General features: G+C 43.8%; 1 pseudogene; it reads right to left on the reverse strand.

The window, feature by feature from the left end:
• Positions 1-26025, reverse strand: part of LOC141113384 (protein-glutamine gamma-glutamyltransferase E-like) — a 104366-nt pseudogene that overhangs the window by 75051 nt on the left and 3290 nt on the right.

Raw genomic sequence — 26025 nt, forward strand, 5'->3', positions numbered from 1 at the left:
ACACAATACAGAACACTCTTAAACCCTGCATTTTGTGCATAACGCACTCCTGAACCCTGCATTCTGTTATCAACATCCACCCTATGATGCAGCATGCACAAAGCATCACATCGCTACTCTCCTCCGTGGGATGAGGGGGATGGGCTCCTGCACCTAATCTCTGAGAAAAAAAAGCCCTGGGAAAAGCAAATATACAACGGCCATCCCTCTGAACCCCATGAAATATAAAATCTTTAAAAGGTTATGTTTTAGGGTTTTCTTTATAATGGTGAATAGATGACATTGTCAGACACAGAACACCACGTTGTTTCCACACTGCACCTACATTTACACTGTAGGCAATACTATGGGATAGGAAATCCTAGTCACATTACCTATTAAATGCTTTATTTGAATATTAAAGTGTAGGTGCAACCAAAACATTTTTCTTATTTTTTTGGATAGAGTGAAGGAGGGTTAGATGTCAAACTTTTCCTACAACATGGGGTCTATTGGAGAGATTTGTCTTCTATTATTCTGCAGACAACTTTTTACTAAGTAGGAAGTGATGGACTCAGCTTTGCTCAGCGGATGATCGATCCGCTGATCCCCGCTGAGCAGGCGGATGACAGGTCCGTCTCCGGTCACTGTGGAGAGACGGACCTGTCAGAGCTCCGCTCTCCTCTATGGGGAGATCGGATAATTGGATGATCTCTGATCTCCTCTATGGGGAGACTGCCTGTCCGTTTTCATCCAATCCCATCCGATCCACCAGACAGATGGAAAATAGGGTTTCCATCCATCTGGATTTCACAGACAGGATCGGATAGCAGTGGGTGTCAGTGGGCATGTCACCGCTGACATTCGTACCCCATAGGGATGAATGGAGCGTCCGTTCAGGTCCGCCTGAAAAACTGACAGGCGGACCTGATCGGAAAGACCATGTGAAAGGGGCCTAAAACTCTCCAACAGCTACCCAAACATAAATAAAAATGCTTCAGGCTTGTTGGCGATTATTAGTGTAGTGCATGGAAACAGCTTACTCATACTAATTATAAGCACAATATTTAGGAATGGCAATCACCTGTGCATAATCCCATCTTCTAGAATCATAACTGGTCAATTTCCAAACCAGTAGAGTCCAACATCATTCAGAACGTACTCTGTTTTCTCTGCTTCATTACTCATGTATACCTCATCATCTGAGGAGAAAGAGGAACATTCAATTATGTATTCATTAGGCAGGAAAAGGTAGAGTAGGACATGGTGAGTATAGCATGTAAAAAAAACAATTGTCCCATCCACCCATTTCAAACATGAAACCTCAACTTCTGAAAATGTTAGACTGCCCTTAAAGCTGAACTCTGGCCAGGGATAAAACTCTATTTGTTACCCTCTGCTTGCTACCAGGCATTCTATAACTTTTATTTAAAAAAAATATAGTTTCTAAGACCCGTATACTTTATACTAACCTTAATCAGTGGTCCCATGATCTTTAGCAATGATAGTTCTCGTTATGGCAACTGGTCATGTAGATTTCATCATAGCAGCATTGTTAGGGCTCGTTTAGATGTGTGTTGATTATGAAGAATACATTTATGTTTGTTTGTTGTGTTTTTGAAGCGTTAAAAAAGCTTCAAGAATGCTTAATAAATGCCCATGAAAGTTGTTTTTCTAGTGCAGGGGTCTCCAAACTTTTCAAACAAAGGGCCAGTTCACTGTCCTTCAGACTTTAGGGGGCCAATGAGGGTAGAAAATGTCTTGGGCCCAGCATCAGTGAGAATAAACATGGCCTCAGACTTGGTGGTCAGTAGGAGGAGGAGGAATAGTGCCCCATCATTGGTATCAGCGGATGAAATAGTTACCCATTGTTGGTGTCAGTGGGAGGAATAGTGCACCATCATTGATACTTGTGGGAGGAATAGTGCCCCATCTTTAGTGTCAGTGACAGATATTATGCGCCAATGTTGGTGTCCGTGGGAGGAATAGTCCCCCAAGGACCAGGTAAAGTCTAGCAAAGAGCCACATCCGGCCCTCGGGCCACAGTTTGGAGACCACTTTTCTAGTGGGAAGGGCTTAAAGGGGAAGTGATGTAGAGGAAAAGATCTACTTTGAGGTGTGGTTAGGCTGTGGTGTGATAGCTGACATTTTTGTGAATTCAATGAAAAATGGATTCGTATACTTTGATCTCTTTGACACTTGGCTTGGTCAAACTGAACTTTGGGTACACAAAAAGCTTTGCCACGGCAATACTGCTCAATTCCTCTGCTCCTGCCTGGCTGGCACTGTCAGTTTTGCTTGCTGGCTTGATGCTTTTGCCTGCACACAGAAGTAAATTTTGTTACCTCATGGCTGTTCTGTACAAACAGGAAGTGACTGGAGCTGCTCTGTCCTAGTTCTCTATTATTTCCCAGTGCATTCTGGGATACAGGAATCTCTATTGCCCCTCACCCCCCCTCAGCACCCAGTTAACACTTTATAAATGCTTCATTAACACACCATAAATGCTATGGGTACAGTTAAGGTTCAGTTGCAGAGCATTACCATTGAAATCAATGGAGATGGCTGTCAAACGTCGATGCCTCACGAAAGCAATATGCTGCTTAATTTTGAGCAAAAAACAATTGCACAGCTCCTGTGTGAACAGCACCGTATGGTGCCATTGTAATATCCATGGCAGGCATTGAAGGGTGGTTATGAGGCTTTAAAAATGTGGAATAAATACAGCTTAAAGGTTAGGTTCACTTTTAGGATTAGATGCTCCACCCGTTTTTAGGGTTTAACATGTAACCAGGGCCAGATTTCCCACAAGGCCACTGAGGCCAGGCCTTGGGGAGGCAGTGGTGCAGGGGCGGCGCCGCATGCGTTGCCCGCAAATCAGCACTGAAAATCCCCATTGTCTGTCACAGACAGTCATCAGATAGCCGGCATGAGCAGCACGCACGCGCAGTGCCAGTGCTGCTTTTTATTTGATCAAGGAGCGGGCCGCGGGTGGGCGGGGCCTTGAGCTCCACTGAAGCTCTGGCCCGCCCCTTGCTATGCTGCCTGCAAGCAAGCATGATCGGACTTGGAGGAACAGAAGCCTCGGCAGGAGGAGTAGAGTGGGGTCAAGTGAAATTAGCAGCAGCAGTGTGGAGGAATTGATCAGATTCGAAGCTGAGCTGGCCAGGAGGACAAGGTAGGTCTTCTTTCTCCTCCCCTGGCTCCCATTTGATGGCACAGTGGCAGCGTTTGAGGGCACAGTGGCAGCGTTTGGCTCAGTGGCAGCATTTGATGGCTCAGTGGCAGCGTTTGAGGGCTCAGTGGCAGCGTTTGAGGGCTCAGTGGCAGCGTTTGATGGGCACAGTGGCAGCGTTTGATGGGCACAGTGGCAGCGGAGCATTACCCTCCTCTGCGCCGACTGCGAGGCCGGGAGCGGGGGTTTCTGAGACTGTGACCAGTGACGTGACTCGGGCACAGTGGCAGCGTTTGAGGGCACAGTGGCAGCATTTAATGGGTACAGTGGCAGCATTTGGCACAGTGGCAGTGTTTAATGGCACAGTGGCAGTGTTTGATGGCACAGTGGCAGTGTTTGATGGCACAGTGGCAGCGTTTGAGGGCACAGTGGCAGTGGCACAGTGGCAGGGGGTCTCTGAGACTGTGACCAGTGACGTGACTCGTTACGTGAGGAGAAGAGATAAGGCCTGAGAGTCAATTAAAGCCAGTTATTTTTAGTGTTCTCGTGTTTGGAGATATGTTTTTAATTGATCTATTGTAGCAGTCATCGATAAAGGACGAGAATGGTGGTGTCTGTGTGTGTGTGTGTGGGGGGGGGGGGGGGGCGCACTGAAGGACCCGGCCTTGGGGCAGCAAAGGGAGTAAATCCGGGCCTGCATGTAAAATGTTTCCAATGCTGCAGCCACTACTTGAAGACCCCACCACCCCCCTCCCTGTGACAGGTACTGTTATTTTTTTAAATCAGCTCCGCCCACATGGCCATGTCATCCATACAAAGAGCTCTGTGTGTGAATGAACTACAATCCTTTGCGGCTGTCGGCTTGTAGTTCTCAATGAACTAGTTCATTGATTCTTCCTGTCAGTGTATCTGATTGCCCATATGGGATGTACGAGTGCACAGATACCCTTATAGATCTGCAAGAGACCTGCATGGTATCAGCAATCTGCAGATCGCTGGTGAAATGCTTTACAGGTTTCAAAAAATTAATAATAAATGCACATATTTTTAACAGCAAAAAAATGTGCATTTATTATTTTTTTCTAAGAAGTAAACTTATCCTACACATGGTATTGACACATATGTGAGCAAGCCCTTAGTGCAAGACTATTTGAGTGATTGCTTGCAGGCATTAGCAAAGGACATGGACATTGCCAGAGGAATGCACTGCAGTGCTGAAAGATCAGAGGACATACCCTGTTTCCCCGAAAATAAGACCTAGCGTGATTGTCAGTGATGGCTGCAATATAAGCCCTACCCCCCCAAATAAGCCCTACCTTGTTTCCCCGAAAATAAGCCCTACCCTGAAAATAAGAACTACAAGGACTTTAACTAGGGCTTATTTGGGGGGTAGGGCTTATATTGCAGCCATCACGCCAGGTCTTATTTTCAGGGAAACAGGGTAGGGACTGGCTGTCATGGACCACAGATTAAAATAAGTATATGTAGGTCTTAGAGCCTTTATTTTAAAATAAAACCTATGAAATGCCAATAAAGAAGTGGATCACTAACTAATAGTAATGTTTTTATTTTTTCCCAGCCAGAGTTCATATTTAAAACAAAAGCTTCTCCTTCAGTTTTAGTTAATGTTGATTAATTAGGACTTTTGTAAGATTTTAACTACTCATAAAATAGAAAAAGTCAACACCCTATAGTGAACCTCAGTTGTTTTTTGAGGGCTCATCAAAACAGGTAACAAAGAAGGTGTCAAAAACATGTTCCTTCATTGACATTTTGGGGCCACACAGAACCCCTTTTTTTAAGATGACACACCATATCACAAGTAGTCAGGCACTCCCTATCCGAGACTTTCAGAGTTAGGTGCTGGTTGGATTTGTATATAGGATTTAACTGCCATCTGTGATGATCCTGCAGAGATTTACCCTCTAACTCATGATTTGTGTGTGGGTGTATGTGATGTTGATAACTTGTGATTGTTTCTTCAGTTGGTACTGAACATGCTAATCATACCATTAAGTAAACAAGTAAAACATGCTTTCAAAGCAATTTAGATAACCTACCTTTTGCCCATGGGTTAAACAGCACAATGAAGGTTCCCACTATGGAGACATTTGGTCTTCCTCCACTGGTAATCTGTAGGCTCATGTTATAGCGGCCAATGCCTGCATCGACTGGAATATTTATTGTAATGTTCATATCGTTGTCACTGCTTGATTCACGTACCGCACTCCAGGATGTCCCACTGCTAGAGCTGGACACTGGCATTTCTGCCTTTGTATTTGTCTGTGTTGATGGAGAGGGGCCTGAGAATAAAAGTCATTATTTGTTAAAATGGAAATTCCATACTTTTTACATACCATTTTAGATACATGCAATGAAAACAGTTACACACTAGCCATTGCAATCTAATAAGTCAAACTGTTTTGGTATGACTAGGGTGGCTTTGTAATGCCTTTGGCAACCAATCAACACCTAACTGATGTAAACATCTGATTAGTTATTATGGCATTGCCTTTTTTTCTTTCTTTAGGTTTAAAGCGGAACTAAACCCATCGATTTAACAGTTTCCAAAAAGTTACATTACCAGCACTTGCTGGGAATGTACAGTAACTGCCACACCTGTTGTGCTCTCAACCACACTGTCAAACAAATTAAATGGCTGGTATCATAAACGATCACATGGGCAGCATCATATCAGTTGAAGATCAAACAAAGGCCAAGATGGCACCTTCTTTGGCTAAAAACGATAGGAGAGGGTTTAGTTCCGCTTTACAAAAAATAGCTTCCCATTTCTGTTGTAAATGGAACTTGCAATTTTATGAGCATAAAATGAATACTGGCATGGCATGGGTGATCAAACTGTTAATGTACATGGCTCAAGAGCAGTCGAGAGCCACAAGTGTGAAAGGTCACCAGCTGCTTCCTAGTTGACATAACAATGCCTATATACGCTATCCTCAACTGGTACTTACACTCCTCTTACTGTGGCTCTCATGACCTCTACTGTGTACATTCCACTAGTACCCAACAGATTCCTGCTTGCCATACACACAAATACTGCTGTTTTGTGCTGTGAGCGTCACTATGCCAACAAGAAAGCAGCTTGGCAGCCACAGACTGGAAGTGAGAGGAAGGTGAGTGCTAATGGAGCACAGTGTATGTGGGCATCAATATGGGAATCATGAAGCAGCTGGAGCACCAACGCACACTTTCACATTCATTGCCACTGCACCAAATTGAGCTACTGTACCGGCTACCACTGCATTGATGCATATTTCTGCACTTGATGCTACTTTATCAACATACTTGACCCCATTCAGGCCGATGCACTAATGTGCATTGGCCTGAATGGAGTCAAGTATGTTGATGAAGTAGCACGTTCATGCAGTGGCAGGATTTACTGCCACTGCATGAACGTGCAGGACCCTACTAACTGCCACTGCAGTAATCTGCTGTTCTATTCTCTCTGCCACTGCATTGATGTGTACAGCTCCAGTTGTTGCCATTGCACCAATGCATCTTCATTTACTGCCACAGCATTCATGTACACCGCTCCACTTGCTGCCACCTATGCGCACTAGTCCACTTGCTGCCACTGCACAAAAAACACACTACACCACTCTCCACTACTGCAATCACATGTCAGTGCACCAATGCTCTGTGTCCCACTCGCCATCATTTCACCAATGTGCACTTCTGCTCTTGCCACTACTATGCCAACGATTGCTCACCCCTAACACTGAACACTAATACACTTGGCACCACTGCACCATTGACACATCTGACCTAATTGATAATTGTCTTCTTTAATGTTCATGGATTATAAAATTTGACAAATCTTAGGCTAGACAAGGCAGGAAATGAGACAATTCTGTAAAAAACTATTTTTGAATTATTTTCAGACACCAGTCCTTCAAGTCACATTAGGATAGTGTTAGTAGTAAGTTATTGTAATTTTTAACCATGGATATACTTTTACAGAGAATTGTTAAAAACAGGGCTTAAAAAAACTGAATAGCCATGCTCTGCAGTCATACTTTTGAAGCATTTATTTGTCCTTTGTTAAGTTTACTGACTTTGCCTAAACCTGACTCCTCAGTTTTAGAGTCAGAAGTGGAAAGTGCCCCAGAAGTCTATGCGACTGTTGGTAAACTCCTCCTGAAAATGAATACCAGGGTCAAATAACACAGTCTAGTAGTTAAGGTGCATCTAAAGCCATTTATGGTACTTGTAGTTTTGCATAGAGTGAAAAAGGGACTTTCACAGATGACCAAGTGTATACTGCAGGTGCTAATTACCTCCCCTACAAAATAGAGATCTGCTGATGACTGTCCCATTCACATGTTTGAATGCCCCCCCCCCCCTGAATTCCATCATGTGACATAACAAATCTCTTGACTAGGGATGAGCTTCGAGTTTGAGTCAAACTCATGTTCGACTCGAACATTGGCTGTTCGCCAGTTCGCCGAACAGCGAACAATTTGGGGTGTTCGCGGCAAATTCGAAAGCCTTATATGCATGGTATTGTCATAAAAAGTGTTTGGGGACCTGGGTCCTGCCCCAGGGGACATGGATCAATGCAAAAAAAAAGTTTTAAAAATGGGCGTTTTTTCGGGAGCAGTGATTTTAATAATGCTTAAAGTGAAACAATAAAAGTGTAATATTCCTTTAAATTTTGTACCTGGGGGGGTGTCTATAGTATGCCTGTAAAGGGGCGCATGTTTCCCTTGTTTAGAACAGTCTGTCAGCAGAATGACATTTCAAAGGAAAAAAAGTCATTTAAAACTACTCGGGGCTATTAATGAATTGTCGGTCCGACAATACACATAACAGTTCATTGATAAAAATGGCATGGGATTTACCCACAGGGGAACCCCGAACCAAAATTTAAAAAAAATGGCGTGGGGTCCCCCTAAATTCCATACCAGGCCCTTCAGGTCTGGTATGGATTCTAAGGGGAACCCCGCGCCAAAATAAAAAAAATGGCGTGGGGTCCCCCTAAAAATCCATACCAGACCCTTATCCGAGCACGCAACCTAGCAGGCCGCAGGAAAAGAGGGGGGGCGAGAGAGCACCCACCCTCCTGAACTGCACCAGGCTACATGCCCTCAACATTGGGAGGGTGCTTTGGGGTCCCCCCCAAAGCACCTTGTCCCCATGTTGATGGGGACAAGGGCCTCATCCCCACAAACCTTGCCCGGTGGTTGTGGGGGTCTGTGGGCGGGGGGCTTATCGGAATCTGGAAACCCCCTTTAACAAGGGGACCCCCAGATTCCAGCCGACCCCCTGTGTGAAATGGTAAGGGGGTACTTTACCCCTACCATTTCACAAAAAAAGTGTCAAAAAATGTTAAAAATGACAAGAGACAGTTTTTGACAATTCCTTTATTGAAAGTCTTCTTCTTTTCCATCTTCTTTCTTCTATCTTCTTTTTTCTATCTTCCTTCGGTTCCTTCCTCCATCTTCTTCTTCCTCCGATCCTCTGCTTCTTGCTCTGGTGTTCTCGTCCAGCATCTTCCTCTGATCTGCGGCGTCTTCTTCCCTTCTTCGTTCTCGGGCCGCTCCATATCCATGATGGGAGGCTCCCGCAGTGTGACGCTTCTCGTCTTCTGACGGTTCTTAAATAACAGAGGGCGGGGCCACCCGGTGACCCTGCCCCCCTCTGACGCACGGGGACTTGACAGGGACTTCCCTAAGGCTTTCCCCGTGATGTCAGAGGGGGGCGGGGTCACCCGTTACGTAACAGGTGATCTACCATTTCACACGGGGGGCCAAGATCTGGGGGTCCCTTTGTTAAAGGGGGCTTCCAGATTCCGATAAGCCCCCCGCCCGCAGACCCCCACAACCACCGGGCAAGGGTTGTGGGGATGAGGCCCTTGTCCCCATGTTGATGAGGACAAGGTGCTTTGGGGGGGACCCCAAAGCACCCTCCCAATGTTGAGAGCATGTGGCCTGGTATGGTTCAGGAGGGGGGGCGCTCTCTCGTCCCCCCCTCTTTTCCTGCAACCTGCCAGGTTGCGTGCTCGGATAAGGGTCTGGTATGGATTTTTGGGGGACCCCACACCATTTTTTTTTTAATTTTGGAGCGGGGTTCCCCTTAAAATCCATACCAGACCCTGGTCTGGTATGGATTTTGAGGGGGACCCCACGCCTTTTAAAAAAAAAAATTTTGGCACGGGGTTCCCCTTAATATCCATACCAGACCTGAAGGGCCTGGAATAGAATTTAGAGGGACCCCCACGCCATTGTTTTTCAAATTTTGGTTCGGGGTTCCCCTGTGGGGAAATCCCATGCTGTTTATATCAACGAACTTACATGTATATTGTCGGACCGACAATTCATATAGCCGCGAGTACTTTTAAATTACTTTTTTTGCTTTTGAAATGTCATTTTGTGCAGGGACTGTTCTAAACACGGGAAACATGCGCCCCTTTACAGGCATACTATAGACACCCCCCAGGTATGAAATTTAAAGGAATATTACACTTTTATTGTTTCACTTTAAGCATTATTAAAATACTGCTTCCGAAAAAACTTTTTTTTGCATTGATCCATGTCCCTTGGGGCAGGACCCAGGTCCCCAAACACTTTTTATGACAATAACTTGCATATAAGCCTTTAAAATTAGCACTTTTGATTATTCATGTTCGAGTCCCATAGACTTTAACGGTGTTCGTGTGTTCGAACTAATTTTTTGCCTGTTCGCATGTTCTGGTGCGAACCGAACAGGGGAGTGTTCGGCTCATCCCTACTCTTGACCAAACACAGGGGTGGCTAGGGAAGCATCACTGTGCCAGCTATTGGCAGCCTATTTGCTTTGACCTGCACCTGTCTGCGAGTAAGTCAGTGACATTTGATGTGGTAGCAGTAGTTACTTGAAACTATAAAGCCAGCCATAGATGGTTCGAATCGTAAAACAATGTTTGTCAGTTGCATCTGCAGTAGTCTCTGCAGGCACCATACATCCTACCAAAGGCCTTAAGAAGGGTCAGCCCTAGTCTAATGAAATGCATAGGCTGTATTTTATATCATACATTAATAAAATGTTTATTTTTCTCCTAGCAACTCCACGATTTTCTGTTAATACACGGCACCACTCACCTACCTCCACAACCTCTTTCATAATTATTAGATTGTAAGTTCTTCTGAGCAGGGCCCTCTTGATCCTCTTGTATTTTATTGTATTATAACTGTATTGTCTCCCTGTTGGTGCTATCTAAATCATGTATAATACTACTACTACTAATAATAATGATATTATACCCCCAGTTTATTCTGCTCAAATCATTGCCTATGTGTATTCTGCATCTGCTTCTTGGGAGTTAACAGAATGGTCACTTCAGAAAATCATATTACCTGTTTCCACAATTATTTTAAGCTCATCACTTGATGTTATTTGTCTGTTGAATGTAAAAGCCATTGTAAATGGCTGTCCCCTTCTGAGCACCATATCACTGGTGTCGTAGTCTAGGGTCTTGTGAGCTGTGGCATTTCTGACTTTGCTGAAGTCAGTATTGGTCACCAATAGATCTGAAACAAAGATTATTTTATGTTACAACCAAATAAAAACACATTTTTGGAAATGCATGCACTGCTTTGAAATGCATAGTGTTCGCTGTCATTGCATTATTAATATAGAAAACTGAACAACTCCTAATTTGCTTAGTCAGATTCATTGGAGTAGCTTGGGCAAAATTCTAGGAAACATTTTACTGTATTTGGCACCTTCAAGCAAGCAATGTGTGGTGGCCTTTATATATTCTATGGCCTAGTTTTTACAGTGCAATCAGAGCAGTACTTTATATTTACAGCAGACTCATGAGAATTTTTGTATATATAAATTAACTTCGTATGAAAGTGCCACTTTGGCCAGAGCATAAAATTGTACAGAATGGATAAATGGTAAAACCTTTGTCCCCACGTAGGAGATTTTTTATCACGTCCTGCAACTGACCACAAAGGAGGTGAGGAGAATATCCCTTTTTGGAAAGTATACAGCATGGCAACATATGACAGATTGTAAGGAAACCAGTGGAAACTGTCTGGCACGCATGCGTGACTGCAAATGCCCATAGGTGCTTATGCACATGCGCGTGCGCAACGGACAGTGTGCACACGCAGGAGAGCGTCCCTAGTGCCAGTAGGCACCAGACGGCCTAATTAAAGGATGATCAGTGCTAACTGGTCTTCAGCTTTGCTCCTGATACCCTGAATCCTGTGTTTATCCTGTCTGATACCTGTTGCTGAACTTGGCAACCGTTTGGCTCTGCTCCTGGACTCTGTTATATCTGATCACTGGCTCCTGATCCCGGCTCTCCATTTGACTCTGCTTCTGGACTCTGGTATACTTGATTACTGGCTCCTGATCCTGGCTCTCCATTTGACCTTGCTTCTGCCTGATGACTTGGTACCTCGCTGCCCGTCTGCTACTGAACCCAGCTATCCTTGTGACCTTGCTCCTGTACCCTGCTTGGCTCAACACTGCCATCCGAGTGCCTCAACTTCAGTCTTGCGACCAGCTGCGACTTCCTGTTACAAGCTTCTGGGTCTTCATCTGCAGGCACTCGTGTTCCTCCTGTCCGTTGGCTCCTTCTGTTCCACTCTCAGCGGGACCGGGGCTGGAGATAAGAGAGGCCGACCTTGTCATTTCAGTCTCCCTTCAGGTACGTGACACAGATGCTCTAACCATCGCCCCCGGTAATAAAAAGTGCTTTTTTGCTGTAAGTCTTTTTATTTGGAGATTTCATCTTGCCTATTGTCTGAATGACCACTTATTGAAGGTTAAATGTTCCTCCGAGGATTCATACAGAAAAAAAACAACTAAAAATGTTAATTTGGAGTAGGTTTTAAATAAAAAAAGATAGAAAATGTTCTGGATAGTTATAACAACCACAGCCTACCTGTGAGGGTGGATTACCACTTTGCTCTGCATTCATAGGTGTGTGCAGCCTATTGCATTAGGGTGTGCACCCCAAAGCTCAAACACACACACTATTGATCACGCACAATGTTCACTCAGAAAGAGAAGGGGCCAATAAATTACATGTTTACTGGCCCCTTCCCCCGCTCATCCTGAAACATCCACTCAGCAATAGTCAGCAGGAGAGGAGAGGGGGGAAGCCGAAAGCACTGCGGAGGGAAGGGGAGGGAGCCAGGGCAGTGGTGGGAAATTGTGCTGCACAGGGTAAAAAGGGTGTGCCTGGGCACACCTGGCACACCCTGTGCGCACGCTTATGTCTGCATTGCATCAATGCATGCTTTTTAACATTTGGTACACTGAGGCAGCCCTTTCATTTTGAGTGGGCTGCTAATGCACCATACCACACGATATGTGCTTGCCCACTACTGCACGGGTGCATTCATTGTGAATGCAATAGTGCTGTGTGCCTGTGCACATTGCAAATACTTACATTAACACCATAGTCTGGATGAGTCCTCAAATCTTTTATTCTTCTGTGACTTTTTTTGATCAGTGCATCCCAGTACTCCATCTGTGGGATTGGTATTATGAACCATTCTAAAGCAGAAGATCTACAATTGTACAGTATTGAATAAGCTGAAAAGAACTAGATCTAGCAGTAAAGTATGAGTATATTATTGGAGGGTATAGAGAGGGATTTTTCAGGTGCAAAGGCAAAAAAAGTTATTTTTATATAAAATACATACATTTTATTTGTAACAGAATGCTGTTTAAAATAAATAACATCATTTTCTTGCGGTGTAGCCTCATTAATGTACACACAGCACCCCATATTGACAGAAAAACACAGAATTGTTGACATTTTTGCAGATTTATTAAAAAAGAAAAACTGAAATATCACATGGTCCTAAGTATTCAGACCCTTTGCTCAGTATTTAGTAGAAGCACCCTTTTGATCTAATACAGCCATGAGTCTTTTTGGGAAAGATGCAACAAGTTTTTCACACCTGGATTTGGGGATCCTCTGCCATTCCTCCTTGCAGATCTTCTCCAGTTCTGTCAGGTTGGATGGTAAACGTTGGTGGGCAGCCATTTTTAGGTCTCTCCAGAGATGCTCAATTGGGTTTAAGTCAGGGCTCTGGCTGGGCCATTCAAGAACAGTCACAGAGTTGTTGTGAAGCCACTCCTTTGTTATTTTAGCTGTGTGCTTAGGGTCATTGTCTTGTCTGAAGGTAAACCTTCGGCCCAGTCTGAGGTCCTGAGCACTCTGGAGAAGGTTTTCGTCCAGGATATTCCTGTACTTGGCCACATTCATCTTTCCCTTGATTGCACCAGTCGTCCTGTCCCTGCAGCTGAAAAACACTCCCACAGCATGATGCTGCCACCACAATGCTTCACTGCTAGGACTGTATTGGACAGGTGATGAGCAGTGCCTGGTTTCTCCACACATACCGCTTAAAATTAAGGCCAAAACATTCTATCTTGGTCTCATCAGACCAGAGAATCTTATTTCTCACCATCTTGGAGTCCTTCGGATGTTTTTTAGCAAACTCCATGCGGGCTTTCATGTGTCTTGCACTGAGGAGAGGCTTCCGTCAGGCCACTCTGCCATAACGCCCCGACTGATGGAGGGCTGCAGTGATGGTTGACTTTCACCAAGGCTCTTCTCCTTTGATAGCTCAGTTGGGCAGGACAGCCAGCTCTAGGAAGGGTTCTGGTCGTCCCAAACGTCTTCCATTTAAGGATTATGGAGGCCACTGTGCTCTTAGGAACCTTAAGTGCAGCAGAATTTTTTTGTAACCTTGGCCAGATCTGTGCCTTGCCACAATTCTGTCTCTGAGCTCTTCAGGCAGTTCCTTTGACCTCATGATTCTCATTTGCTCATACATGCACTGTGAGCTGTAAGGTCTTATATAGACAGGTGTGTGACTTTCCTAATCAAGTCCAATCAGTATAATCAAACACAGCTGGACTCGAATGAAGGTGTAGAACCATCTCAAGGATGATCAGAAGAAATGGACAGCACCTAAGTTATATATATATATGAGTGTCACAGCAAAGGGTCTGAATACTTAGGACCATGTGATATTTAAGTTTTTTTCTTTTTTAATAAATCTGCAAAAATGTCAACAATTCTGTTTTTCTGTCAATATGGGGTGCTGTGTGTACATTAATGCGGAACAATAATTAACTTAAATGATTTTAGCAAATGGCTGCAATATAACAAAGAGTGAAAAATTTAAGGGGGTCTGAATACTTTCCGTCCTCACTGTATGTATATGTGTGATATATATATATATATATATATATATACATATATACATACATACACTTACATATATCTCCCAGGTTCCTGAATGGGTGTATCCCTTCTGTGACTAATGATATTTCTTTGGGGCGACTCCACCATCTTATCCATCTTATGTGATTCGGCACATGTGGGCATGGTGAGAGGCTCTATCATATGATTCATAAAACCATGTATATTTATCTTATAATGTAGTATTGTTGTGTTTCCTGAATACTGTTTATATGTGTACTGGAGTATACTGATGAACTTATTCAATTACTTATACTTATTGTACTTATAATGTAATATTCTCTATTGATTCATAGTAACACTCTGTACAGTACTTCAAGAGTCTCCTGAAGAAGCCATATCTCTGGTGAAACATGTTCGAACAGAAACTACTGTACTTATGCTATGACCACAAGAAAATTATATTATTGTTCCCGCCCGGCCTATAGCAGATTGACGGAAGTGGTTCTGTTATCCTGACTGGGCGTCATATGATGTCCAGCAGGATAATATGCCGACGCGCGCCCGCGGGGGCATGCAGCGCTGTGATCGTGAGTATGGCGTGTCATTCTGATACGCTGCATCTCCGATCCTGGTAAGGAGCCTCTCGCAGAGGCTTCTTGCCACGTGATCAGCTGTGACCAATCACAGCTGATCATCGTGACATTCCTCAGTTCGCGCTGACAGGGAGAGAGGATCAGCGGCTCTCCTTGTCAGAGGGAGGGGTCTGTGCTGATAATCACCACATTGATTATCAGCACAGCCCCCATCAGATGTGCCCATCACCTGCCAATCAGTGCACAACAGCTGCCAGTCAGTGCCCCCTCAAAAAAAATCTCAGTGCCCATCACAGTGCCATTCAGTGCCCACCACAGTGTCAATCAGTGCCCATCGCAGTGCCAATCAGTGCCCAGCAGTAACACCTGTCATTACCTCATCATCAGTACTGCCCATCAGTGCTATCTATTAGTGTCAATCAGTGCCCATCTGTGCCGTCGGTCTGTGCCCATCAGTGCCGCCTGTCAGTGCCTATCAGTGCCACCTATCAGTGCTGCCTATCAGTGCCCATGAATGCTGCATATCAGTGCCGCCTATTGGTGCCCATCAGTGCTGCATATCAGTGCCGCCTATCAGTGCCCATCAGTGCTGTATATCAGTGCCGCCTATCGGGCCCATCAGTGCCACCTACCGGTGCCCATGAATTCTACATATCAGTGCCTCCTCATCAGTGCTTATCAGTGCCACCTTATCAGTGCCAACTCATCAGTGCCCATCAGTGCCACATTATCAGTGCCCGTCAGTGAAGGAGAAAACAAAATTTTATGACAAACTAAGAAAAACATATTTTTTTCCAAAATTTTGGTATTTTTAGTTTGTTTAGCAAAAAATAAAAACCCCAGAAGTAATCGAATACCACTAAAAGAAAGTTCTATTTGTGGGAAGAAAATTATAAAAATTTGGTTTGGGTACAGTGTTACAAGACCGCACAATTGTCATTCAAAGTGTGACAAATAACATGTATGTATTTTATATAAAAATAACTTCTTTTTGTCTTTGCACCTGAAAAATTCCTCCCAATACTCTTCCAAAAATATAGATTCATTAATGGGATGTGGCGCATTTGCTCTCAAAACTCCAGCTAATATACATTTCCTCATATGAGTATATTTTATCTGCACTGTCTAAATGGGGACTTTCAGAAAGTTTGATATTCGTCATGCGGTTAAGAATTTGTGGCCAAGGTACCGAGCTGGAGTGCCAATTAAAAGCTATGGCCCAATGGATAGAGCTGAGGAATGTATGAATTAGTCTTGTGGTTGTCATTGGAATATCCTGTATAGGGGAGAATAGAAGGCAGATTTGGGGTCTAAGAGAAATCTTTCTACCGGATATTTTTCTATGATTATGCTAGCCTTATTCCAGGTGTTTTTTATGTGGGGACAGTCCCAAAAGATATGTAGAAGTGTTCCCTGAGAGGGGCAACACCTGAAGCATGACGTGGGGATAGTGAGGGGTAAAATGAGTTAAGTGTTTAGCAGGGGTAAGATACCATCTATATAGTAATTTAATGGCTGATTCTCTGATTGAGGTTGTTTTAGTACATTTATGAAGATTTGTAAAAATAGTATCCCATTAATCTAGAGTAAATTAGGTATTTAAATCTGATTCCCATTGTAGCATCTGATGTGATTTCTCAGGCATGTTTGTCTCATTTAGGTTTTTATATATTCTAGAGATTAAACCCCTGTCATGGGGGGAGGAGATACAAATTTTTTTCAAATTGTGTATGGGGGGGGTGGGGGGTGGAGTGTAAGTGAGTAATATTTCTGATAGAATTGTCTAATATTTATATACATCTCTAATTCTGAAGGTGGAAAATCATATATTGTTTGTAGATTGAAGAATATGATAAATGAGTTGTTGTGGGAAAGCAATTTTAAGTGTGTTAGGTAGTGTGATTTCCAATTCGTTATAATGTTTTGATCTTGAGCCCTATCTGGGGGGGAAAAACGAGGGTCACCTAGAAAGGAAGCCAGGGGGGAGTGTCAGAAGATAAATTAAATTTAGAGACCTGTCTGTTCCATAGTTGAAGGGTGTGAGTGACGATAAGGTTTAAGGGTCTAATTTTTTGTGGAGGGATGGTTTTGGACCAGAGAAGTCCTTGTAGGTTGTATGGTAGGATAGATTCCTCCTCGAACCGGAGCCAGGGGATTTGGGGTGAGGGGGCATACCATTGGGCTAATTGGGTGAATCTGGCCGATAAATAATAAAGCCAAAGGTTAGGAATGCTGAGGCCTCCTTTTATTTGGGGTCTAAACATAAGGGAGTAGCTAAATCTGGGTTTCTTGTTTAGCCAAATGAATTTATCTCTCTCTGTAAAGAATGTAATGTTTTTTTAGGTAAAATAAGAGGAAGGGCTCTGAAAAAAAACAAAAGTTTGGGTAATATCATAATTTTTACTGCTACTATTCTGCCTGAGAGTGAAATCTGGTAAGATGACCAAAGTTTAAGTAGATTTTTAATACTATTAAATAAGGGAGGGTAATTTGCTTGGTATAACGTTTCATATGAAGGTGTGATCTGAATACCTAGATATCTGAACGAATCCGCATTCCAGCTGAGTGGGAATTTGTCTTTAAGTAAAGCTATTAAGGCTGGAGGGATAGTGATGGGTAAAGCAGAGCACTTAGATAGATTTACACACAGTCCTGTCAGGTCATGGAAGATGTCCAGGGTTTTAGTTAGATTGGGTAGGGAGATAAGAGGGTCAGTTATAAACAGAAGCAAGTCATCTGCATAGAGGTATAGCTTATATTCTTTGGAACCCTTAAAATATCCTTTAATGTCTGTGTTGTTTCTGATAGCGCAGGCAAGGGGCTCAATCACGAGGGCGAAAAGTAGAGGGGAGAGGGGGCAACCCTGTCTGGTACCTTTGGTCAGACGGTAAAAGTCAGAATTGATGCCTGGGAGTTTGATACGTGTGTGTGGGTTGTGATAGAGAGCCTTAAAGCCATGCAGGAATTCATCTTTGATGCCATATTTGGTGAGTAGATTGTCAAGATACGACAAGGAAACGCTGTCAAAAGCTTTGTGTATATCAAGACTAAGTAGTAATGTGGATTTAGAACGCATGTTGGAATCTTGAATGATATTTGTGGTCAATCGTATGTTGTCTGTTATTTGTCTGTTGGGAATGAAGCCTGTTTGATCAGGATCTACTAATGAGGAGATGACAGCAGACAATCTATCTGCCAACATACGGTCAAAAATTTTTAAGTCGTTGTCAATAATTGAAATTGGGCGGTAGTTTTGAGGGGTGGAGAGGTCTTTATTTGGTTTGGGAAGAAGGGACATGTTCGCTAAAAGCATTTCAGATGGGAAATAGCCGCCTTGTAAGATATTATTATACAATTTAGTAAGGTGTGGGGTAATGGTAGAGGCAAATTTTTTATAGTAAGATGCGGAATAGCCGTCTGGGCCTGGGGCTGTGGATATCTTTAATGTTCCAATGATTTTGTTAATTTCTAATTCTGTACAAGGGGCGTTAAGAGAATCAATTTGTTCCCTAGATAGAGTGGGTAATGTAATGTCGTTAAGCCAGTCCAGGGAGAACTGTTTGGGAGATGATTGAGACGTGGAAAGAAGATTTTTATAGAAGTCTAAGAACAGATTCGGGACTTCTTTGGGATGGGACACTGTATTTCCAGATGGGTTCCTCAATTTGTAGGTGTGGAGTGGTTTCGTAGATTGGTTTTCTAGCGAACATGGTGGAATATGAATTGCTGCTGAGTAAGAATCTAGCTTTGGACCATTTAAGGGCTTTTTCGGTGTCTGATGTTAATATTGTGTCTAAGGTAGTGCGTTTCTCTTGAATCTGTATGAGGAGGTCACTAGATAGATTTTGGTTGTTTCTGTGGTATAAGTGGTCTAGGTCTTTCGTGAGGGACCTAATATCTGCAAGTTTGGTTTTGTTTTTAATTGAGGCAATATTTATCAGATGGCCTCTCATTACCGCTTTATGCGCCATCCATATATTTGTAGGAGACATGTCTGGTGTTACGTTATGTGCAAAATATTGTTCAAGGTGAGATAGAATTTGTTGTTTGCATGATGGATCTGTTAGCAAGGAATCGTTTATTCGCCATGAGTGAGATGTGTAGGATAGACCTATGCGTGAAGTGTTAAAGGAGACTATGTGGTGATCTGACCAAGGACATGCATGGATATCTGCCCTAGAGGAATTGGCAAGTAGGATAGGGGTGCAGAAGATGTAATCAAGTCTGGCGAAGCTGTTATGCGGGTGGGAATAGAATGTGTAGGATTTGATGCCTATGTTGTGGGCTCGCCAAGTATGAACTAATTGATGATTATAAAGCGATCTGTTTAAAGATTTGGGGAAAGCTTTAGAGGATGGGACAACTTTGCTTCTGTCTAGAGCCGAATGAGCGGCTAAATTGAAGTCGCCACCCACAATAAGATGTGTGGAATGATAATTGTCTAGAGTGTCAAAAAATTTGTTAAAGTTTTTGTATGAGCGTCATTTGGAGCATATACTGAGGCAATAGTGATAGAACGTGCTTTCATTGAGTCTTTCAGAATTAAATAACGACTATCTGGGTCTTTAAAGACATTCTGAACCTCGAATACCACCGAGTTTCTAATAAATATAGCAGCTCCCCTAGATTTTGTGTTGTAAGTAGTGCAATAAAATTTACTGAATCTCTTGTCAATAAATTTAGGGTGTTTGTTGCAAAGTGAGTTACTTGCATTTATATTATATCCGCTCCTAATCTTTTGTAGTGTCGAAAAGCTTTCTTTCTCTTGTGAGGTGAATTAATGCCCTGTGCATTGGGAGAAATTACCCTAAGACCCGTTGTATTGTTAAATATAGTTGATGGTTATAAGGTAGTGGCAATGGATCACAAGGCCCGGGGAGGAGCATGTGGCAGAGTCGGTGTGGTATTAGTAATGTGGTTGACACCATTAACATTAAAAATGAAAAATTACCTGATAGAGGAAAATCTGGTGATCATAGTAATGCCATCTATATCTTCAAGAGTATAATATTTCGAAATATACATCAATATCTTACATGAATATTTTCTTGTTGACCTGTCTATATCAAATGACCAACTGTACTTATATATGTAAACACTGGAGATTAGGGTACTTGAACAGTAGAACCTTGAAAATAATAAACTAGATAATAACAGTGCTACGTTGCATAACAACGCACCATCATAATGCCTTAAGTAAAATTGAGAGTATTTGACCTTTTGAAAATTTTGTAAAAAGAGAATGTAGCGCTGGTAGATTTGCAATCTACCGCATGTTAGGTAAATTTAGTGAATTGTGTGTTAGGAAGGTTAAAAGTTCGCCTCTGTTCCAGCTTAGCTGACGTTATGAGTGTTTCCGTGCTGACCGGTGGGTGTCGCTGTTACCACTGGTCAGGGTTGGAAAGGCAACGTGTTGAAGCGTATGGATGCTCCTCTGTCCCGGAGGCAGGCTTGGTGGAGGTGGTCCTCCGAGTTGCATTCTGGGCGAGGGTATTTATGGGATAGACGCCATATTTTGGGGTCATTTTTACAGCCACCTGCTGGCCCTCCTGGCCGACAGGAATGCATTAAGGAGCTACCTCGTGGTCCTTCGTCAGGAAAGCCCACGATACAGCGGCGCAGGGGTGGGTCCAGAGGCTTGTCTGGAGCCTGCCACCGTGGCCGAGGAATGGTCCTGAGCTGTCGGTCCTGTGTGACGAAGCTGGACAACCGAGAAGATCCCAGGGGAGGACCCATCTTGGAGAGATCACGCCGTATGCTGGTTTATAGAGGGGCCTGGTGACTTGGTTGGAGGACGTATCCAAAAGTAACTATACAGCAGAGTGTTGCCGGCTCGGCTTAAAGGTTCAGGCACTGTTACTGACTTTCACTACAGCAAAATCTATACATCCTGTGACAGAGGATCGTACAGATTATATTCCCAAACAAGTCTGTGGCAGAGACTTTGATTTCGTGCTGCGTACTGGCTGCTAGACCAGTGAGAGAGGCCTATCCAGATGAGCAAGGAGTGTGTCCCACAAGGGGAGCACATTTCCTATTAGTATTTGAATCACACCAAGACCTTTCGCCAAGAGAACCCTTTGAGAGAATATTTGAGTTTCTCCTGTGAGTTTCCTTTCTATCTCTTTCCTGCTACTTCCTAAGTCGTTTGTTTAATAAAGCATTGAAAACGTACTACAATGTTGGTGCGTGTGTCGTCCAGAAGTAAACTCAATGGAACCCTAGACCCGGTGCCGGTGAAACAGACGGAAGCAGAGTGAAGGTAACAGACCCGCTTAAACAAGCAGCTCCACCATGAGTTAGTGCTACATGTGGGGGCGTCGTCCGGGATTTGTTGACTGTCAGTTACTGCAACCCAGTGGAGTGTTTTACCAGAAGTTTACAGAGAGAGCTGGACTTTGAAAGAAAATCTTTTCAGGAAGAGGAAAGGTTACACTGCAGGACTTTGCTTCTAAGTGCGTAGGCACTGGGCGCCAGAGAAGGGCCCGGGAGTTACGTGACTGGAAGAACAAGTGGGAGGAGTTACCCTACTTGCTACCGCGTGGGACGCGTGTATGTGTTTGGCGCCTCGTGATCGTGCTGAGAAGATCAGAGTGTGGCCATGTCTTTTTCGGCGTTGCAATCAGTTGTGGGACCCAGAGTGTTCTCTGCAAGCACCGTGATGAATACTGTGCAATCTGGGACTATGCTCATGGATACTGGAGTTCAATTGAAGCCGCAGGGGAGGTTTGTCCTGTATACCTCGGGAGATGTTGAGGGATTGGGCATGACCTGCCATCGATGCGAAGGATTGGCCATGCATCTTCGTCCATTCGGCCGATGTCCACAGTGTGGAGAATACCTGTTTGTGGTGGAGCAACCTACCATGTCGCCCCGTGCCCGTTGGATGGATTGGGTGACAGGTATCGCTACAGTGGAAGCTGCTATTGCTACAGAGAGGGAGCAATGGGCTGCCACTTTGCCTGTTGCTACTGACAATGTTCCAGAAAAGACATTGTTGCTGTTGTCTCGCCCGGAGACATTACTTTAGTTCCTGAGTCCACTATGCCTACTCCTATGGTGCCTACTCAGAAGAAGGTGGGCTATGTAAAGGCTTCCCGCGGCTGTGGTCGAGGCCTACCCCAGAGGATGCCTGACCCGGAGCTACCAGAGTCTACGTCCGGAACGAATAAGCCACTTTTTGGGGACTGTAAATAAATATTTGCCAGCTGAAGAATTGAGAGACTCGGAAATAGAATCCATGCCAGATCTTTCCAGTGATGATGACTTATTTGAAACCATGTCGCAAGAGCTATTGTGGTCACAAGGCGAAGATGTTGCCTCCACAATGACTTTTTCTGAATGGACTGCCATGAATTCTGGGAAGACGTCACCCTGTGTGGAAACACACAGTACTGTTGCTGGGACTTTGCCAGAGGCTACTAGTTCACTACAGACGCTGGCTGGGTCTATGGTGAGAAAGTCACTAAATTCTTGTGTACCGCCTGGTATGGGGAGAGACAGATCTTTGCCAAAACTTGCTTGCTTGCAAGGGATGTTAAACAAGCGTGTTGCTGCAGAGTATGGATTGGAGTTTCCCTATGTGCCCCAGGATGTTATGCGGGAGATTGAAGCTAATCGGGAACTTTAGTACAGTGAAGCTGTTTGGGACTACTTGTCTGTGCCTAAACCCTTCAGAAAGACTGGATGTTCCGTCCGGATGGATGAACGTTTCAGCAGATGCTTTGTACATTGGAACTTTGGTCGGCATATCTATGCCAATAAAGTGGTAATTTGCAGACCAGGAAAGGACAATGTTGTGTACTTTATTACCACTGTGGATAAAGAAGGGAAATCGTTAACCTTGCTAGATCCTCGGTTTTACTGGTAATTATGGACAATAGAACTTTGAAGTTACCTAGTTAGATAGTGACAGTGTAAAGAGGTCTGCGTGGTCAAGATCTATGGATCCTGTTCTGTGTTTAAATACAAGGACTTCTTGTTTGCTAGCCGGATTTCTTTTAGAAAAAAAAAAAGTTCTTATGCAGGGATGGACTCCTAAAGTATATATTTTTTTCTAATGTAGATTGTGGGAAGAGAGTTTCATTTTTAATGAAACTTTGCTCCTACTGTTATATAGGATGTATATGTGTGTGTTTAACTATGTTTCCTTTTCAGGGATCATCGGATCATATATAGAGCTGGGAGGCTTTTCAGCTAGTTAGTTAGTGAGGTTGTGTACCATTATACTGTGGTTTTGTTTACGGCTGTGAACATAATGTTTTATAGATATAAGTCTCATAGTGTCTTTAAACTGTCCTTTCTCTCTGTCTATCCGAAGTTATAAGAAACTCAAATGCTTATTCTCAGGCTTGAGAGTTACTGTTACTGTGTCGGGACAGACGTTGGGGACAACGTCTATTGTAGTGGGGGGAGTATGTAGCGCTGGTAGATTTGCAATCTACCACATGTTAGATAAATTTAGTGAATTGTGTGTTAGGAAGGTTAAAAGTTCACCTCTGTTCCAGTTTGGCTGATGTAGTGAGTGTTTCTGTGCTGACCGGTGGGTGTCGCTGTTACCACTGGTCAGGGTTGGAAAGGCAACGTGTTGAAGCGTATGGATGCTCCTCTGTCCCAGAGGCATGCTTGGTGGAGGTGGTCCTCTGAGTTGCATTCTGGGCGAGGGTATTTATGGGACAGACGCCATATTTTTGGGTCATTTTTTACAGCCACCTGCTGGTCCTTCTGGCTGACAGGTAAGCGTTAAGGAGCTACCCTGTGGTCCTCCGCCTGGGAGGCCCACGATACAGTGGAGCAGGGATGGGTCCAGAGGCTTGTTTGGAGCCTGCCACCGTGGCCGAGGAATGGTCCTGAGCTGTCGGTCCTGTGTGACGAAGCTGGACAACCGAGAAGATCCCAGGGGAGGACCCGTCTTGGAGAGAGATCACGCCGCATGCTGGTCTATAGAGGGGCCTGGTGACTCGGTTGGAGGACGTATCCAAAAGTAACTATACAGCATAGTGTTGCCGGCTCGGCTTAAAGGTTCAGGCACTGTTACTGACTTTCACTACAGCAAAATCTATACATCCTGTGACAGAGGATCGTACAGATTTTATTCCCAAACAAGTCTGTGGCAGAGACTTTGATTCCGTGCCACGTACTGGCTGCTAGACCGGTGAGAGAGGCCTATCCAGACGAGCAAGGAGTGTGTCCCACAAGGGGAGCACATTTCCTATTAGTATTTGAATCATACCAAGACCTTTTGCCAAGAGAACCCTTTTAGAGAATATTTGAGTTTCTCCTGCGAGTTTCCTTTCTACCTCTTTCCTGCTACTTCCTAAGTCGTTTGTTTAATAAAGCATTGAAAACGTACTCCAATGTTGGTGCGTGTGTCGTCCAGAAGTAAACTCAATGGAACCCTAGACCCGGTGCCGGTGAAACAGAGGGAAGCAGAGTGAAGGTAACAGACCCGCTTAAACCAGCAGCTCCACCGTGAGTTAGTGCTACAAGAATATATTAGTATAATTATGAAAAATATTATTCATAGCTTGGGGGTCAGGGTGAGAAGCACTACCTGACCGAAAATAATATAGTTGTAGACAATAGTGTCCATTACTCACAAATGGAGCATCCACCGTTAAAACAATGGATAGCAGGATCAGTCTTGGAAGTGTATCCACTAGTTGAATCATGCTTATGGAGTCCTTTGTGAGTAGGGGAACAAACTAGCAGAGGCGGAGCAGATCAGCCTCAGCGAGGAATCTATAAACAAAAATATAAGAGCATGCTGTGACATATGTTAAAAAAATTAATAGGGGAAAAAAAAAACAGATAAATGCATAAGATCGCATAGAAGGAACTATGATATACCCAACATATTACCTTTTAAAGGTGTATGAATGCTATTTACTAAACACAATAAATCAAACTTCAAAACTTGCAAATTTTTAAAACGGAAAAAATTGTTCTTTGAATTTTGCGAGAAAAAGAAAAAAACAAAAAAGAAATAGAAAAAGGGTGAACTTTCAGTCGCATGTATGCGTCAGCTTTATCTTCAGACATCCAGATTTCTGAGTGATGGACGCCATCTTCCTTGTCCACGACGCGTAGCTGGGGTGGCCCAGATGGGTGAAGTATGAGGGGTGGTAGGAGGTCTTGCAACTGTACCTGGATCTAAGTGTCCCAATTTTACAAGCAGATCTTTACCTTCTGAGATGTTGAAGACTGTATAGGTGGTGCCATTGTGTGGCACAGTTAATTTAAATGGAAAACCCCACCGGTATCTAATATAAGCTGATTGTAATACTGAAGTTATTTCTTTCATTTTGCGTCTCCTTTCCAAGGTAGCTTGTGAGATGTCTGGAAACATTTGAATTTTTGTGCCATCCAATTCAATGTTATGCATATTCCTAGATGCTCTTAGTATGCTTTCTTTTGTGATGAAGTCTTTCATGCATAGAATGATGTCACGTGAAGGTTTGTCTGGGGGTGGTTTAGGACGCAAGGCCCTATGAATTCTGTCACATACAAATGAGGATGGAGGTAGATCAGGAAGGAGATTGTGGAACAGTTTGGATACTGCTGGTATCAGATCAGTGACAGACTCTGGAATACCACGAATCCTCAGGTTGTTCCTACGGTTTCGATTGTCCATATCTTTCACTTGTGATTGTAAGTATGGGTATCAGCTAAAAGTTCAAAGTCCCTTCTAAGATCGTTGTGTGCAAGTGATAGCTCATCATGTTTGGTTTCTAGAACGTCTGTGCGTCCTCCCAGGGTTGCTATTTCTTGTGTGAGTGTGTTTGTTCTTTGGAGTTCGCATTGTATTTTGTCTACCAGTTTTTCGTAGATCTTGGTTAAGCTGGAGTCTAAGACTGCTTTTGTGATCTGAGAGGGGAGATCACGGTTGTTATGTGTCAAAGAAGACTTATGCGGAGGACCACTGGTAGCTGTGGGGGATTGTACAGATGAAGAATTAGTGCCTTTATGGGCCATGATCTTCTGCTCTTTATTGTGCAGTGGATATGAGATTAAGGGGTGCTGTTGCACACGGCGATTGACCACCGTGGGGGACCTGGAGGCCTCGTAGGCCTCAAGATGGCGGCCGCACCTCGGTG

This window comes from Aquarana catesbeiana, linkage group LG12 (assembly GCF_042186555.1).
Source record: "Aquarana catesbeiana isolate 2022-GZ linkage group LG12, ASM4218655v1, whole genome shotgun sequence".
In the NCBI taxonomy this organism is placed as follows: domain Eukaryota; kingdom Metazoa; phylum Chordata; class Amphibia; order Anura; family Ranidae; genus Aquarana; species Aquarana catesbeiana.